Source organism: Xenopus laevis, chromosome 1L (genome assembly GCF_017654675.1).
Source record: "Xenopus laevis strain J_2021 chromosome 1L, Xenopus_laevis_v10.1, whole genome shotgun sequence".
Classification (NCBI taxonomy): Eukaryota; Metazoa; Chordata; class Amphibia; order Anura; family Pipidae; genus Xenopus; species Xenopus laevis.
The window spans coordinates 49,787,041-49,806,110 of record NC_054371.1 but is presented as its reverse complement, the minus strand read 5'-3'; positions in this window follow the sequence as shown (position 1 = coordinate 49,806,110).

Sequence of the window (19,070 nt, the reverse complement as noted above, 5' to 3'; positions counted from 1 at the left end):
AGTGCAGTTGGCAGTCAGTATATGTGTCCCCTCTGTCTGAATTATGTGCAAAATAGGCAGCATCTGTGATTATGGAAAATTGGGGGGGGGAATTTAGTGCTCAGGTAAAATTATGAGAGTTTTACTTAAAGGTATTCTGGTATATTCTTTATGATATAGTTTGTATTACTTAATCACACTGTGTACATTGCATGTAATTCCTTTTGCACAATGGAACTATTTTCAGATAAGCCATTGTTTCCTACTCAATGTAACGGAAGGAGTCGCAACTTGGGTTAGCCGGACTTGAATTTTTACTATTGAGTGCTGTTCTCATATCTCATATGGGTGCATTTTTAGCAGTGCATTTGTCAGGGAGCTGTTATCTGGTTACCTTCCTATTGTTCTGTGGAGGGGCTGCTGGGAGGGAATGATATCACTCCAACTTGCAGTGCAGCAGTAAAGAGTGACTGAAGTTTATCAGCGCACAATTGACATGGCTGAGGGCACCTGGGAAACTAGCAACATGTCCAGCCCCATGGCCCCGGAGCATTTTTTATTTGTAATAAAAATGTTTTTTCCCATAACAGAATCCTTTTTATAAAAATCATAGGAACATATCAGTATCCAGTATGTGCTACAACCACAATAGTTCCCCTCAAAGCCCCCCTTAAAGCAGCCCCGTGAACCTGCATTAACCTGACCCTCGAACACTGTTAAAAGATCTTCTGTTTTTTAGTGACACTGGGTTAGGGGTGGCGTGATCCTTCCATAGGCTAATTACGAATGAAAACAGAACTTCTGCCTATGGAAGGATCGCTCCGCCCCCAGCCCAGTGTCACTGAAGCAACGCGGAAGATCTGTTAGTAATGTAAGCCGGTCTGCCGCACACAGGTTTGCGGGGCTAGGGGCGACTTTATGGGGGGCTTTGAAGGGAACTATTACGGGTGCGGCATATACTTGATACTGACACGTTCCTATGATTTTTATAGGAACTTGTCAGTATCGCTTTAAAAATTGCCCGAAACAAAAAGCTTAAATAGGCCCCTAAGTACAGGCTTCCATGCATCTGATATTGATGCCCCTTGAACCTTGCCAGAATTTCTGTTTACCAGTTTTTCCCTTTAAAACATATCTGCCAGGAAATAACTGACACTTTTAACTAAGAAATTGCCCCCTTCTAAAAGAAAGCCCCAAAACTATGATTGTAAAGAAAGCCCCAATATGATTGTAGACTACCTGTTGTTTTAGTATAGAATGCTGGTTCTCTGACACTGCCATACTATTTAAAACATCTATGCTGAGACAAAAACACAGTTGTATAACTTATGAAATACATATTAAGTTTTTGGCTCTGTCTTTTTAACCTTTGCAATGTCATAATTAACAATGTTGTTGCAAACAAACTGGAAATAAATGTTCAAGGATCCATTCAAGCAAGAAGCAACATTTATTCAGCGTTACATAATGCTGACTGCATATAAATTATGCTACCTCTGTTGATATGCCTGAATATGTTTATTACTTGTCGAAAGAATCAACAAGCATCACATAAATAAAACATTTATTCATATACTCACAAGATAGAGAGCAGATAATCAAAACATTTGCAGCTTTAAGATGCCTATTTGCCTTTTATAACTTTCATATGGATAGATTTGCAGTTTGTGTTTACAGTGAAATTGCTAGATGTAATGCAAAAATCAGTGGCATTTGAGTAATGCAAATTTAATGGCAAAATAACATTGCAAAATCTAACTATCTTCACATGGCAATGCTATAACAAGGAGTATCAAAGTGCTATTATAGGCAATTGTTATGGAAACACAATTTCTGCCAAAGATAAAGGAAGAGTGTCTCAGTTAAGGGACTGTACATTTAAATTATAGGGCTAATGTATGTATGGGTAGAAGTAAGTTTGGAAAACTGAGCAAACATATAGAGTGAAAGCTGCTAAAAACTAACATTTATAAGGATTAACGTTTTCCACTATCTACCAGGTGTGTCTGGACTACACTTCCCACTGATGAATTCAGATGGTTACCACCAGCTAACAAGTGGGTGCATTGTCTAAAGAGTTTCTGTCCCTAAACATCAAAGGGGTGATTGAACTTTTTGTTAACTTTTAGGGGGTTATTTATCAAAGTCCGATTTTATCTCAAAATTTTCTGCTGCAAACTCCAATCAAATCGGTTCGGGTTTGTTACCCTTTATTTATTATTACATTTTCCCGAAAATTTGCTTTGTGGGAAAAAATCAGATTTTCATGTTTTTTCAGGGTTTTTCAACCGAAAACTCTGTGGGGCTCATTTATCAACACTGGGCAAATTTGCCCATGGGCAGTTACCTTTAGCAACCAATCAGTGATTAGCTTTTTTATTCTTTTTGAAGCAAGCTGCAAGTAGAACACTGATTGCAGCAATTTGATTGGTTTCCATGGGTTAATGCCCATGTGTTGCCCAGTGTTGATAAATGACCCCCAGTATTCTTATGTTTTTTCCCGAAAACTTCGGGGTATTGCACGAAACCCAGAACACATCAAAAAATCATGGGATGTCTACCATTGACTTATATGCAACCTCGACAGGTCTGAGATGCTGAATTTCAGATTCTGACTTTTCCATCCTCGGGGTTTAATAAATTCCGAAAAATTTGTGATTTATTTTCACTAATAGTTCAGGTTTTTGGCATTCGGAGTTTAGTAAATAAACCGGTAACTATATCCCTAGCAACTTTGCAATTGGCCTTTATTATTTATTTTTGTATAGTTTTTAATTATCTGTTTTGCACTTCAACATCCTTCCAGTTTTCAGATGGGGGTCACTGACCCCAGCAGCCAAAAACTATTGCTTTATGATCTTACAATGTTATGATTATTGTTACTTTTTATTCCTTGTCTTTCTAATCAGTCTCTCTTCTATTCATATTCCAGTCTCTCATTTAAACCACTGTGTGATTGCTAAGGTAAGCGAGGCCCCAGCAACCAGATAGCTGCTGAAATTTCAAATTGGAGAGATGATGAACAAAATGCTAAATAACTGGAAGAAAAACTAACAAAAAATAAAAATATTAAAACCAATTGCAAATTGTCTCAAAATGATTGACAGTGTCTACAACATACTAACATCATATTTAAAGGGGAACTGCCCCTTTAATATTGCACAAAATAACAAACAACAGAAGAACTCCTAGCAATCCCCCACAGTCAAAAACATAATCCTAATGTGAAATGCTTGTACAAAACATTTAAAATATATGTGAGCTTTGCAACTAATGAAAGTAAAACCACCTGGATAAGGACAGTCTTGAATGGAACCTTATACTATATGTAGCAGAATTGGCAGCTGATAGATGGATATATAAAGGGCTGTGAGATCTCCATTAAGAAAGTTTATACATTAGAACAAATGAGAATGAAGAGTAAAAAAGCTGAAAACATGTCTCCCTCTGGTCAGTGTTTCAATAATATATTTATAAAGCCTGCGGGGGCCGGAGGGGGGGAACATTTTAGTATAGCAGCAGGTGTGATTATCATCCTAACTACACTATTGGATGCCGAGAGCCATATTATTACATCTGGTGCATAGTTACATCTCTGGGGTGATTATATTTTGGCAATCCACCACTCTCTAATGACCTATTTTCTAATTACGTATTATAATACTTCCTATTAACAGATGCATAGCATAAATATATTTTTCGGGAAATTATGCATGGAATAAACCTGCTTTCTGCAAGTCATTTTGCCTTACAAGTAAGTTTACATGGTTTTCATTGAAAGGCCCATTAATATAACATTCTGGATTATAAAAATATATAATGAATAAAGTACCCCCTGTTGTAAAATATAAGGCTATTAAAAGTCACAGAGGAGTTCCATGACCCTATCAAAACATGAAGCAGTAGGCAGAGTGTTTTTCTACAAGTCGTGGAACTCGGAGATGACTCATATATTGCAACAGGGGGTACTTTATATATTATAATACACAAGTTACACAAGTGTCATATGACATTAATGACATCACTAAGTTCCAATTATAACCGATGACTAGTGATGGGCAAATAAATTTGGCAGGCATAAATTCAAGGCAAATTTCCATGTTCGCCACCCTTGAATAAAATATTTGGTGCGCGTTAAAATTGTCACTCTCATGAAATTGTCACGCGCATAAAATTGACGCACGTCAAAATTATACGGACGCCCATTGACTTTAATGCATTTGGACAAAATAGTCACGTGTATGAAAATTGTGGCTCGTGTCAAAGTTGAAGTGCGTCAGAATTATTTAGATGCCCATTGACTTCAATGCATTTCGCAAATTCTGTCGTCATTTCGCAAATTTTTTGATAATTCTTCTGTGAATCGAAAACGCCACAGATTCGCCCATCACTACCGATGACATCACTAAGCACCGTTTATAAGGATATCATTGACAGGATATGCATGACTCTTGTGTATTATATGGTAAATATCAGTATTCCCAAATATAAGTATAAAACAGATATGATACATCTACATAAGAAATGTTGTTATGCCATATACTGCATGTTAGCTATAATTAATAGTGATGAGTGAATCTGACCTTTTTCACTTTGCCGGAAATTTGATGCAAAATATATGCCAAAAGGGTGTTTTTTTGCATAACATTTTTCAAATCATGCAACGTTTCTTTTCTTTTACTATACATTAGAGTGGGAGTTGATGTGCAGTGAAAAGCAGAGAAATCTTTCACTCATCCCTAATGAATCAATTCAATACCTAAACACATGTATAAGGGTAGGGGCACAATGGGCGATTCGGGGAGATTCCCCCTCTGTCTTGTGTCGACTATAATAAAAAGTCGCCTTCGGCATGGCACACGCGGCACTTCGTATTCTGAAGTCACCCAAAGTTGCCTCACGAGGAAACTTTGGGCGACTTCGGAATATGAAGCACCGCGTGTGCAATGCCGCAGGCAACTTTTCATTATAGCCGGCGCAAGACAGAGGGAAGACATTCGGGGAGATTGATAGCCGCAAAGACAAGGCAATTAGTCGCCAGGCTACTAAATCTCCCCAAATCACACAGTGTGCCCCTATCCTAAAGCTGTCATGCGATAATACATTTTAAGCTTCATTATATACAGTTTTGTGGAGGATTAGTGTAGTGGGAGTGTTTATAGACCCTTGAGGGGCCTGGCACAACCAACCATTCTCACACCTTCTCACTCCCCATCCCACATTTTTCCTACTCCAGAGTCTCCTTACCTGCCTTCGGTAAGAGAGCGACAGGGGAGGGGTAACTACAGAGGAAGAGAGCCACCCTGTTCCCCCCACTGTAACCACGGGCTCAGCTTCTTCTGTAATTAAGCAACAGTATAGACCATATTAACAACCATTTTCTTACAGTTAAAAAAAATTGATATGGCTATAACCTATTAGATATTGCGTAATAAGTAATAATCCTGATTTAAATCAGATACTACCACCCTAAGTTTTAGCCAGGGGAGCTTATTCAACACAGTAATATGGGAGCGGGCACTCAACGAGCAGTCCTCAAAAAAGGCGTGTAAAAATCCAAAGTAGTTGGAAAGAGATAAATTACAGGTTTTGTGTTACTTTTTCTTACTTCAACAAGGGCTCAAGCAAGTGCAGCGAGCAAAGTGCAATTTCAAGCAAAATTGCTGTTTGTCCTGCACAATGCAGCATTATTTCCTAGAATTCCACCATTACTGCGAGACAGTGTGAGTGATTTGTGCTCCCTATTCTTTTGGCGCAACTGTGCTGTGGTGATTGATACAGGTCACTGTCGGATCCTCCAGACAAAGCCGTAGCCCCTGTGTCAGTAGCCACAGCAGTACCTGATTTGGAACTGAAGGAAGGACTGATCAGCCTGCTGCAAAACTATCAGTACAGAGAACAGTAAAGGAATAGACAGATTCTGCTTTCAGCAGCAATTATGCTTGCAAATCTTCATTTACATTTACATTTCTCTTTTGGCTTAACAAACCCTTTAAGGATAAAAATTAAAAGTGAAAAAAAAAATCAGTATTGTTCAATTATTACATTGCACATTTTAGTTGGAAATAAACTTTTACCAGTAAGAAACTATAAAATGCACAATAGTTATTTTACATCATTATTTTGTGGTTTGCAAAATTGACTAATATGCACTGCTGTATTTATTTTTAGTTTTTATATATATATATATATATATATATATATATATATATATATATATATAGTGCACTTTATGCACACTAAATTAGAAATATTTCAAATAAGGATAGAAATACAGTTAAAAAGGTTATTTTCTGTCTTAAATAGTATTTGCATAGATTTACATTAAATTCCATCTTCTGCTTTCTTCATGGCTCATTTATTCCATCACAGAAATGAGAACATAAATCTTTTGTATCCTAGGGTGCAAAGGGGTTTTCAAGACAAAAGAAAGTAAAGGTAATCATTCAATGACAAACTTGGTTATATGAGAAACTGTTCTTGTTTTAGAAAGCCTACCACAGTTTTGCTGACTGTCCTTTTCCTCTACATCAGTTGAAGTACCAATTTGCTTCATTTTTTAATATACTGTAAGGCTTGAGCTAGTTGTGCAGTTACCTTTTATAATGGTGTGTCTTGTAGGGATGCATTTTTACGCGCTATGCACCAGTAAAGACTATTCAGATTGTATTCCTTTATGAACCTTGAATACTTCTCAATTGTCTTTAATAACTGCAACAATACTATCAGTGAAGTATCCCACCCCAGCCCATTGTAACACAATTATGTTGGTATCTTACCTTTTTTTTTTGTTTTATTTTTACAAAAGTTAAATATTGGAGTATACAAAAGAAAATTGGAAATTTCCCGTGATGGGCAAATTATATTGTATGCATGAGCACGAAGGTTTAAAGAGTTTAATTATGTATTTTACCGGCGAACAATTAGGTACAGTTTGCATTCTGAATTGACTGTGACAAATTTAATTGAACTGGAATTCTTATACTGAATAGAAAATGCTTCCTTTTAATACAAATCTAAATTGCTGTAAACAATTAGCTCAATCCCCCCACCTTGGCTAATAGAAGGCAGCTCATATCAAGAAATTGGCTGAAGGACACTGTAATATGTGGTCACGTATAGTCACTTACTTGACACTTTGGGATGGGATAGAATTATTTATGGTGGGAGAGCTTTTTACACCCAGTTTAAATATGTTATAATAAGGATAACTGTATCATTACTATAGTTAATATATTGTAACCCTATTGTAAAATATAAGGATATTAAAAGTTACTGGGGAGTTCCATGACCATATCAAAGCACAAAGCCAAAGGCTGAGTGTTTTTATGCAGGTCATAGAACTCAGAGGTGACTTTTAATATCCTTGTATTTTGCAACAGGAAGTACTTTATTTATTATAATACACACGTTTCAGTGAGTCATGTGACAGAGATTACATCGCTAAGCTCCGATTATAACAGATGACATCACTAAACTCAAATTATAAAGATATCATTTACAGGATATTCATGTCTCTTGTGTATTATAAAAGGATAAAGTCACTTTAATAAAACAATATCCAGTGCTTTATTGAAACTTCAAAATCTGTAATTAGTAATATAATGGGGAAAATGCAGCTTAGAGTGTGTACAGACTTGTTATGCTGTCTCATTTTAAAACCAGCAAAAGCGATCCTGACTAGTGTTTCCCACATTTGCCAAAAATTCTGAAACTTTAAAATATTTTGTAAACTGCAGTGGAGTCAGTGGGTGTTTTATGGCTCAATTTTTGCTTGCACCAAATGCATTGGCATCAACAGGAATTTTTTCTTGTGTTTTTTCTCATGCCAATGCTTTGAAGTCAATAGGCATTTTTTTCTCTGTGTTTTTTTCCCTTGCCAAATGCATTGGACTACATGTTTTTTTTTTTTATCACGGATTCCTTTACCATTTGCAAAAACACAAATTTCCAAACCAAAAAATCCTTTTTTTTTTTTAAAGAAACGAAATGAAGCAAAGATACAGAAAAAAGAAAAAAAGAAAAGTAAAATAAGGGGTAACATAATTACAAATATACAGTCCAAAGTATGTTCAAAGGACAGTCGGCATTATTATAGTTATATAATAACTTAATGACATCATAGTTAATCATTCTTAGCATACGCAGTCTCTCTTGTACAACCCATATAACCCATTCTTTCTTCTATATTTTATATTCTGTTTTCACATACAGTCCTCCCTTTTAATTATGTTTATTTATTAGGAAAAAGTAACCATGATTCCCAAGTACTCCAGTACCCTTTGCTTCTATTCTGGAGTACATGAGTTATTCTAACTTTCTGGTTTCTTCAACTAGCTGCTGCCATTCCATATATACCGGAGGAACCGGCTGTTTCCAGTGTCTAGAGATTAATGTTCTGGCGGCATTTAATTAATGTCTACATCTATTAAAAATATCCATAATAATTTGAAATATATAAGGCTAGTCAAAAGCCAAAGAAAAACGGGAAAAGCCCTCAAAACCAAGTCATCAAAAAATTATCCTGTAACTCAAAATTTCATATAAAAGTTAAAAAAAGTCTTTATTTAAAATGACATCTTAGAAATACATATGTACAGACCCCATTATATTCTGCCTAATGTATGTCATTTTAAGATGTAATTTTGAATTAAAATGAATGAAAATTTGAGTTCCAGGTTAGTTTTTTGATGACTTGGGTTTTGCACTTTGGTTTTGAAGACTTATCCTGTTTCTCTTTCACCATCACCACCAGGTGACATTCGCTCATCCATAATCTTGATATAAGAACTCTCAGATTTGAGATAACAAACAGAAACTGAAATGGAGAGTCTCTTATGCCTCAAAAGTGAATATTTCGGTCTGTTTTTACACGGGTCCTCACTGGAGCTAGAAAAGGATAAGACCCTCTATGAAGACTTTGTTAAAACATTATACAGGACACTCATCACATTCTCACCTCATCTCAGCAGATTTCCCCATTGCATTTGTCAAATGAATGTAAAAGGAAGGGAAATTATGTTTTTTTGTGCACATTTGCAAACCTGGAAGTCTGTATTGCCAGTTTAATTAAATTGCAAATTGCTTATGACTATCTGCTAACTGACGAGGGGACCACAGCCAGTTGTTTATCTGTAGAAATTGTCATTCAAACAAATGGCACTCACTCTTTCAAGAATGATTAGATTCAAAACTAAATACATAAAACTGCAGCATTATGAATAATTTAGATATCCTGGATGTTTATTTCTTAAAAAAACATCCACATCATTGTTGAAGGATTTTTAGGCATTCATCTTTTTTTGAAGAGAACGTGTTCATTCTGTATATTTGGCATATCTCTGCTATCTTTAAATCATTACACTGGCATAAAATTTACAAGCTGTCAGCAAATGAAAAGCTGATCATGGTAATCTGTTTAGTCATGAAATGTCAAATTTACAAATAACAAGTTACAGCTCTTGAGATTATGAAGCATGCAAGCTGACTATTTACATTGACAGCAGTCACTGTTTCATGATATTCTGTTCGGTTTCTGGCTACAGTAGTTAATACTAGAAATAAGAAAACAGTTAATACTGCGATTTTATTTTGTATTTCCAATAACTTGAATAAGTTTCTTACCAGATATATTGCACTTTGTTGAGCTTTTCATAACAAATCAATGTGTTGGTAACGCACATAGTTGAAAATGTAGCCAAATCAGAATGTCAGACTAAACAGATGGCTAAATTAGTGACATGAGGCAGTTCAAATTTCTAAAACCTTTTTCTCTGGCATGATTTTTCTTGGAAGTTAAACGTGTGATTCTGTTGTTGAAGAACCAATTAAAAACCAAATCCACAATCATTTACAGACTTTAAAATGTAACTATTGTTGAGTGAATACAGTGTTGGTATCATAAACCTCATCTGATGTTAAATACACACAAAGCATGGTTATACAAAGTTTTAAGATATTCCATAAACTGCTCACTGTTACCCCTAATAAAACATAAGTGATTTCAAATTACAAATAAAAAGTGTCTAATATCAGCAGAAACGTTTTCTTTCCATCAAGTTTGGTCAGTTTTCGGCTAATTCCTTATAGCTTAGCACTTTCCATTCTTTTATAGATCGCTTTCCTTCTACTCCCCAGCAGTATTGATGGGCGAATTTCTCCCGTTTCGCTTTGCGGTAAAATTCTAATTTTGACGACGGCAACAATTCCAATTGTCCATCACTACCCAGCAGGATTAAATTCTTATGAACAGTAGGGCCATGCCCTTGATATTCCTTGCCATCTAGATGACGGTGAAAAGAGGGTAATTTATATAAACACAGGGGTTGAAACATGATCGTTCATATTATTAGTAATTAGCTAAGGACTTTTTATTATTTAAAGGGGTGGTTCACCTTAAAGGTAACTTTTAGGGGCAGATTTACTAAGCTCGAGTGAATAGTTTGAATGCAAAAATATTCGAATTACTAAGTATTTTTTTGGGTACTTCAATCGAATTCCAACAATTCGAAGTAAAAATCATTCGACTATTCGACCATTCGATAATCTAAGTACTGTCTCTTTAAAAAAAACTTCGACTTCATACTTCGCCACATTAAAGCTACCGAAGTGCAATGTTAGCCTGTGGAGACCTTCCAGAGCACTTTTCTAAGTTTTTTTTGATCGAATAAAAATCATTCGATCGATCGCTTAGAATCGCTTTTGCGCTAAAATCCTTCAAATTTGATATTCGAATTCGAAGGATTTTACTTTGAGGATTTTTTAACCCTCGAAATTCGACCCTTGATAAATCTGCCCCTTAGTGTGTTATAGAATTGCTAATTCTAAATAAATTTTGACCATCATTTTTAGGGATGCACCAAATCCACCTTTTTGGATTCGGCCAAGCCCCAGAATCCTTTGCGAAAGATTCGGCCAAATACTGAACCGAATCCTAATTTGCATATACAAATTAGGGGTGGGAAGGGAAAGACATTTTTACTTCCTAGTTTTGTGAAAAGAATTCACGTGATTTGCATACCTGTCCCTAATTTGCATATGCAAATTAGGATTCAGTTCAGCCGGGCAGAAGGATTCGGCCGAATCCGAATCCTGGCCGAATCCCGAAACGAATCCTGGATTCGGTGCATCCCTAATAATTTTTTTCTTTTTTTATGGTTTTGGATTATTTGCCTCCTCTGACTCTTTCCAGCTTTTAAATAAAGGTCGTTGACTCCATCTTAAAAACAAATGCTCTGTAAAACTACAAATGTATTGTTATTGCTACTTTTTATTACTCATATATTTGTTCAGACCTCTCTTATTCTAGCCTCATATTCTCATATTCTTGCCTGATATTCTAGTCTGTCATTCAAATCAATGCATGGTTGCTTGGGAAATTTTAACTCTAGCAGCCAGATTGCTGAAATTGCAGACTGGAAAGCTGCTAAAGAAATAGCTAGACAACTCAAAGATCACAAATAATAAAAAATGGCACATTGTCTCTGAATGTGACTCTCTAGTCTACATCATACGCAAATTGAGTCTAATGGTGAACATATCCTTTAATTAAAACTTCTTTGATTTATGGGGCTAAATAAGGGATGTAACTTTGTAGAAGCAAATTCAAGCAATACAACTCTAGCTATTGTACAAGCCACAGAAACAGGCTACAAGCTATCTACACCTAAAATGCAAAATGATATGAGGTTGGACACCTACCCCAACCCTAATACCTCCTGTATAATTACAGGGGCAATTGCAGGGGTAACACATCAAAGTGAGAGAAAAGTGGCATTTAATTTGCAGAGCTGGTCCCAGGTGTTCCAGGCACTCATTGCTAAGACGGAAAACTCATCATCACTAGAAGATTGAGCTACTGGAGCATGTACTATTGATATATGTGAATGTGTGCCAAAATGATTCATGATCTGTTAATAATCTTCCAGCCTGCAAGATGCTGGTATGTTTAGTTGCTAATAGTATCAGGGTGTTTGATGTGGCGACATTCCACTGATTGCTAGGTCTGTGCCATTTAAGCCAAAGTGCTCCAGGACATAAATCTTCCACAGTCCAAAGTAACTAGTGAGTCATAATTGGATGCCATCTATACATACTGCTGTTAGATCTGTTTTATAATAGTGTAGTTATCTCAACATAAGGGCCAAATAAGGGCCGAAACGTTGGATGCACAAGAATGAATAAAAGCGAAATATTTCACTGATATTGGACTGCGGGTTCTTTGGAAGTATATATATATATATATATATATATATATATATATATATATTGACGTAGTTGGCCAGCTTAAATATATTGCAATATATGGACAAACAATCCCTGTTTTGTTTAAAGGGTAAGGCATTTTTCAGTAGCAGTATGCACAAAATGTCTCTGTCTTAAATATGTTGATAATGGGTTGAGTGCAGAGGAATCTTGTATTTGTCTATATGTATTTTGTGGTCACACCCTCATTGCACCCCCGCCTAATGATTTTAAAAACTAGTGGTGAGCACAACTTTTATATATATATATGTGTGTGTGTGTGTGTGTTTGGTGTCTACATTTTTTTTATTTATATTAACCTATATAGGAGATAGAGAGGAGGTAAACTTGCAATCTAAAAGAAGGAGGCATCTATCTATTTATCTGTCTATCTATCTATCGATTTACAAATGCAGGAAATTCTAATTTAAATCAATCCCATAAAGCCCAGAAAACACCAATTTAACACCTGAGACTCTCCTGAAGTTGAGGTTAATAGGGATCACCGTTTGTTTCAAGAATATTCACTTCCCCGCTCTGCAGCTTTTGGTAATGGAGTACTCCCCATAAAGCCCAGAGCTATCATTTCCCATAAAACTTTTTGGAAATGCCAAATACCCCCCAAAAATTATCTGCGAATTCTGAAAAAATATACAAGCTTTTTACTGAGCTACTTTTATCCCTGCTTGCAGCTTAAATCTGATTGGCAGCGTATCAGAATATTTAATGAAAGCTTTTAAGTTCAGGACATCTTTTAAAATGGAATACGAAATTGTACAAGCATTTCAGTTAAACTTTTATTTTAAATGTAACCAATAAAAATCTATCATTTTATTGTGCTGATGTAGAAGTAAAAAATTGTTTTACCTGAAAGCGTTTTATGGTGTCTGTATAACAGAATGTTAATCTGGTTAAGCTTTGTGTAGCGTTTAAGTAAAATCTTATGCACACCTTAACATGATATTCACAGCCCACTGACTAAATCCATTAATATTCATCCTAACACTGTACATATTTAACCCTCTGGGTAATGCTGGTGTGATTGCTTGGTTATATGCAGTACATGGAATAAAAAGAGTTCATAAACAAAATATATTAAAGAATGTTTAAATAATATAGCATCTTGCTGAAATCACAAACCATGAAATGAAGGTTGGACATAATGAGGTATATTACAGTGGAGCTTAGTGCAACAGCTTTCTGAGAAATGTAATCGGAACCATCTAAGCGGTAGCCATATGTTCCCCTTCCTCGTGTTCCTAATCCAAGGATTGTGACTTCATTGCTTACTGTCTCGAAGCCCAGGGGTAATATATTGTTGGTAAAATAAAAACATTATAAAGTGTTTCCCACTGCCATTGCATAGCTATATTAGCTTTATTGTTGTTTTCAGAAATCCCATCACATGAAAAAAAGCCCAATGGTTGTGAGAATTTCCCAGGGAACTGTGTTAGAGAGGGTGGCCAGATTATACCATTAAAACTGCTCATCTATGAAAAAGGACACATTGCATGGCTAAGTAACAATCATTTCAGATCCTAGTGCACCTGCTTCTGCATAACTGACCCCTCTGCAACAAATTAGCATTGTACATTTTACCACTAAAGCAGAATGGAAACCAATTAATTTCAAAAACACAAATGAAATACATGAAGAAATACGTACAAAATTGGTTAGATGGTCTTCATCTGTGAAGTCCAAAAGTTTACTTACAAGGCAATATTCTGCTGTAATTGCAGCGTTTTTTAATCACTGGACTGAGAGAATTTAAATAAAATGAATTTGTAACGCTTTCTTGGGCTATTCAAGACATAGATAGTTAAAGGTGTCCAGCTAGTGTATGAGCATGGGTTACACTGCGAATCTACACTCAAGGCAGAGCCTTCGCTAAATGGAAGCTTCCCCTTTAAGATGTTGTAAAACTACAACACACAGGCTAATTAGTGTAAAATAGATGAATTGGACACCAGGAGGTTCTTGGATATTAAAACAGGTGAACAGGTTTATTATGCCAAATGCAAATGACCTCAGGTTTACTCACAGCATATACAGGATACAGCAGATGAAACCACTTGGGACATAGTAAGGATCACAGTCAGACAGAAGTGACTCCTTTAGGTATTTGCAGATAGGTGTACATCAATTTCCAGTTAAAGTGGACCTGTCACCCAGACACAAAAATCTGTATAATAAAAGTCCTTTTCAAATTAAACATGAAATACAATTTCTATTTTTCATTAAAGCATTCATAGCTGTTATAAGCTCATTTAAAAATATCAGCTGTCAATCAAATTTTGTCCGACCCTCTTCTATGCCAGTGGCATAGAGGTGGGGCAGACAATTACTTTCACTTTCCATTCAGCACTTCCTAGATGTCACTGCTCTCCCCACATTCCCTCGTTCTCTTTACTGTTTAATTGTGTAACCAGGGCATGGGGATAGACATCGGGTCCCTGATTCTGGTGCACAAACAAGATTCTGAGATGATATAATGCTTGCCTTAATAACAGTGGCCACAAAATGGCTCCTGCCTGCTTGCTATCATTTTGAATTCCCAGACTGAAGGAAACAAGAATCAAATAATTTATATAGTGTAAATAAAGTTCATTTTGCTTGACTAATGTGATTAAATAGGATTTTGAATATTTCTTTTGGGTGACAGGTCCCCTTTAACCGACGTTGCCTGTGAGGGGATCGATCAGGTAGGGTACAGGTTGTCCTTTGCTAACCTAGATGCCTATCAACTGAGTTCCCAGTTTTTTGTGCATTTTTTTTCTCATACCAAATGCATTCCAGTCAATTAGTTTTTTTTTCTTACATGTCTTTCTCACACCAAATGCACTGGAATAACTAGGGGGGAAATTTACTAAAGGGTGAAGTGGCTAACGCTAACGAAAATTCGCCAGCGTGACTTCATTTCTGCGATTTACTAACTGTAGCTGCCGTAAATTCGCTGGCATAATTTCGCCAAGGAGATAGACTCTGGTGCAACTTCACTCTCCAACGCCAATAGAAAGAGCATTACTACGCGAATTCACTACGTTTTTTTATTTTACTGACCGTTACCTCTATCGCCAGACTTGCCTTCGCCACCTCAGACCAGGCGAAGTACAATAGAGTAGATAGGAGTTCCTCAAAAAAAAGTCCCAAAAAACACTGGCGTTTTTTTTCCTATTTAATGGGTGATAGATTGAAAAGATTGTAAATTTTTTATTGGGGTACCCTCCTTCCCCCCTAAATTTTCTAACATATTTTTGCACATATTTGGCACATAAACTATACTGTGGGCACATGTGTAGGGCATTATAAAAACTTGATATAATTTTATTAAGGTTCCCTGGTCTTGTGTAGTGTAATGTATTTGCTGCAGCAGATACGTCCATTGTACTTTAATTGCACACCGTATGCTAATTAGCCCACGCTACCGTAACTGCGAACTGCTGAGCGTAATTTCAGTAGAGTACCATGTTTGCAACTTCGGATCTTTGTGAATTAGCGTTGTCCAGGCGAATTTACGCCTGGTGAAGTGTTGCAATGTGCGCTGGTTAGTGAATTTGCCCCTAGGCATTTTTTCTCTCTTTTTTTCACATACATTGTTTCCAAGCAAAACAAAGAAATTCAAGTGCAAATAAGTAAAAATTGTCACCACTTGCAAAAATGCTAATTTATAGGGGTGGGATAAAATGTTTGCCAAGTTTTGCTGCAAAGAAACACCCATTGACATTAATGCATTTTATGAATTTTTGCAGGCGAAACTATTTTACTATTTCACTATTTTACTGCAAATTTGTGTCAGTGGAAAAAAAATGCTCATCCCTATTAACAAGCAATTAAAAAGAAAGTACTTTTTTTACAGACATTGGTAAATCTTACTGGAGCATTATTATTTTAGCAGGTTATTTTGAGATAACTAAAGTATATTAGTTTTGTGCTATTTAATCACTAGCAAACATACAAAATCTGTGTTCAAATAAAAAGCGTCCAGTACACACCGGGTCTCTACTTCTAAACCAGGAAATTCCTGACAATTATTAATGGCACAATATACACCTGTGTTCATCCTGACAATGTCAATTTTACTTTACATTGGTCATATATTCTGTTGTTGTGTTACAAGGCAATGTAAATATATCTGTACATCCTATTTGTTTTATTTAATGCTGCAGTTCTATAAAATTGAATGCCTTAATTTTATGTTCTTTAGGGATGGAGAAAAAAACCTGTAAATTCTGTGAATAATAAAATTATGCTGATTCAAAGAAGCAGGGGGCTAAGGGTAATAAGAAAACAATGATCAAAAAATTAAAGAGATTGGGTTTTATTACAAAACAGCCTTATTTAATGCTCATATTGAAAATAGGCGTATATTGTCCCTTTGAGACCTCCATGAGTAGCAGTAACAGCATATTTATGTATTCCACATTTCTGTTCAAGAAACTTTCACATCAATAACCAGCAAGCACACAGCCTGTGCTATCATCCCACCCCTAAATTCCTACATGTTTACTGATAATAGTCATTTTATCGTTAGACTAGTGATGGGCAAACTTGTACTGTTGAAATTTGCAAAACTGTGAAAAATTTGCGAAACGCAATGAAGTCAATTTGTCAAAATAATTTTGAAACGCGTCAATTTTGACGCGAGTGACAATTTTTGTACTAACAACTATTTGGTCCAAATGCATTAAGTCAATGGGCTTCCAAATAATTTTGACGCTCAACGGCGGAGTTTTAGCTGGCGAATTTTTGCCGCAGTTTAGCGAATTAATTTGCTTGCGGTGAAACACGGAAATTCGTCAGAAATTCATGTCTAGCTACTGCACTAAATACTGTATGATATATACCATCATCTCATTAGATATTAAGCCTGTGGCGTTTCTACACTTCTGCCTATAGCAGCCACCTTTGGCTTTGGGAGGAGCCCTCCACTACTCAGATGCCACCAGGACTTAACGCAAGAGGACCAAGGGGGAGGCTCTGGGCAGGCAAGGGAACCGTAACGTATAACTGGAATGGAGAACGAAGTCAAGGGACAGGTCAATACCAAATAGACAATACGGTACCAAATCAGGAGCAGAAGTGTAGTCTAGGTCACAGGCTGGGATCAAAACCAAACAGGAATGCAGTACACAATCAGAATCCGAAGAGTGGTCAAGAACAGGCTACAGTCAGTATAGGTAATAGTGAAAATCCAGGTACAGACAGTATTATCACACCCAGGAACTATGGTACATAGACCTATATTGAACAATGATTCAGTGCAGAGCAGGGGTCTTTATAGGCAGCCTAATGGCTTACACTGATCACTTGGGGCCAAATTGATGACAGATGAACAAAGCTGAACAAAGCCATGCCTACTTGCAATTACAAGTATAGCAATGGGAGTTAACCGGGGCCTTAACTTTCTGCTCAAACAGAGTAGTGGTAACTCAGACATGCAAAAAACACCAGATCACTGGTTCAACTCCAGGCAGGATTTTACACCTACTTTGTTAGAGAAGTTCCCTTCCTCTATGTTCTTCATAGAAAAACTTGAAACAATCATCACCAAGAAAATATTTTACTGGCTACCATAAATAATATTCCATCCAACAAATAAGCAGTGATAGTAAAAATTCTGACAATAGTTTACTCTTTAACTATGGCTTTTGGGTCTCACAGAGTTCATAGTCAATGGCAGGGTTCCCTTGAACTATTTAAAGATGTTAATTGTATTGATGAGCCAAAGTTTTGCCAAGTTTTGGTTTGAAAATGATGCCCCATAGACTCCAATAGGAGGAAAAAAATGTTGTGCGTCAGTAAAAAAAAAAATGTGACTTTTCTTTTCAGAGGAAAACTCGATTCAAATTTGATTTAAATTTTTGGGTCTGGACTATTCGATCAAGTTTCAGACAAATTTTTTCATAAATAACATACCATTCGAATAGTGAATAACATCAAATTTATCATAGTTCTAAAAAATTCACATTACTCTAAAATTCGACCTTTGATAAATAACCCCCTAACTGAAGCTCCCAGCTTCCATTTGCACTGACATATCCAGCTGCTGCGCCAAACAATGGCCACCTGTGCGCCTACTTGTATAGATAGTGATAGAGCTTTAATCCCATTCGTTAATGTGGAAGGTAAATATGATGTATATGTTTTTTCACATGTATCACAAGTTTTCCCCCCATTGTTTTTTTTTGTTAATCAGAAAAATGGATTGCATGGCAATCCACCACATGGGTTTTGTGAAAATTTTTGCTGCAGGCAATGGTTCAACGCAAAACCATACCTGGCAAAAAAAGTAACAATACTCATTGTTACTACTACTATGGTTACAGTATATTAATACCTTAAAAGTAATAATACAGTTCCTACAGAGTATTCTCAGACTGAAATAAAATATTGATATTTTGTTCATTATAAAGCCAAGTTTTTGGTGGTACGTTTCACTTTTAAGAAATCTTTTTTTTCATACTTTATTTTTACAGTTTCCTATTAAATTCTTGACTTAGACCTTGTTCAAATAACATATTAGAATCTAGAGGAATCTATATTACCAAATAACCTACTAATTGTAAAATAAAAGCACCCTGATGGTTATTTATTGGAGAGATTTTCAAGAGACAAAGAGATTTTCCCACAGTAAAACAATAAATATGGCTTTTATTCATTATGTTACATATTAATGGAATCTGTATGATATATCAGGATAGTCGATTTAAGCACTAAAAGTGTGCCCTATAGAGGTGGCTGTTGTTATTTGGAGCATTTAATCATTTAGAGAAAGGCTTCTTGAAACCAAATAATATGAAATCTTGAACTTCGTTCCAAAATGTAAAACTCCTAAGCTGCTCTTTTAG